Source organism: Nicotiana attenuata, unplaced genomic scaffold, assembly GCF_001879085.1.
Source record: "Nicotiana attenuata strain UT unplaced genomic scaffold, NIATTr2, whole genome shotgun sequence".
In the NCBI taxonomy this organism is placed as follows: Eukaryota; Viridiplantae; Streptophyta; class Magnoliopsida; order Solanales; family Solanaceae; genus Nicotiana; species Nicotiana attenuata.
In genome coordinates this window covers 57,054-57,977 of record NW_017675638.1, presented here as the reverse complement: position 1 = coordinate 57,977, position 924 = coordinate 57,054, and positions in this window count along the sequence as shown.

Sequence of the window (924 nt, the reverse complement as noted above, 5' to 3'; positions counted from 1 at the left end):
ACGTACTTTTTACCCCCAAAAGTCTGTAACTTTTTCTACTTAGTTTCATTATGGTTTGTTGTTTTATAAATGTAAGTTATTTTTGTCTTGGGGTTCGTTATTTCTTTTATGTTAAAGTTAGGGTTTTTAGACTATGCTTCGTGGTTTAGGGTTTTCTTGTCTCAGATATGTGATTTGTCGTTTAGGGTGTTTCTTGTCTAAGATATTGACTGGATTTTTGTCGTTGTTTGTGTTTGCATGTGACTTTCACCTTTATACCCTAATTATTTGTCTGATTCTACTGGTCGGTTAGGGTATATTGGTGGAATTGATGGTATTTGGTACTTATTTTAGAAGACATTTCTCTTGTTTAGGATTTGAAGTATGTGTGATCCCTTTTGTTTTTTAAAGAAGGGTCGGTTAGGATTTTTTAACTGAAAAAGGATTTGAGCTATTTGTTAATAGCTGACTTGTTGTTATTTGGTCCCCTGTTTCACCTGCATTTACTTTGAAGATGATGCTCATGTGGGTCTCTTACATATATGTTTTGTCCTTATTTTATTGTGGTGGGACTCTAAGTTTGATAGTTTATTATGTGGTCCCCCATATGCATGCTTGTGTCCCTTTCTTTATTGTAGTACCTCATTCAATTTTGTTTCTTTATTCATCTACCCATGTACCTTTTTCTTATTCCCTTTATTTATCAAACTGTTTTGTTTATTCAAGCTTTCCCTTACATGTTTATTTATTATTTCCGTACATCTTATCTTTTTTTACTTCTTTATGCATTTACTATGGTAGGCCGTAATAACTTTATTCATGGTTACTATGCAGCCTTTTATAGATGGTGCTAGTTGAGTTAGTTTTTCATCATGGTGGGGAATGGAGTAGTAAGCCACACCCGCTGTATAAAAGAGTAAGTATGTGCACATCAAATAAAGGTTT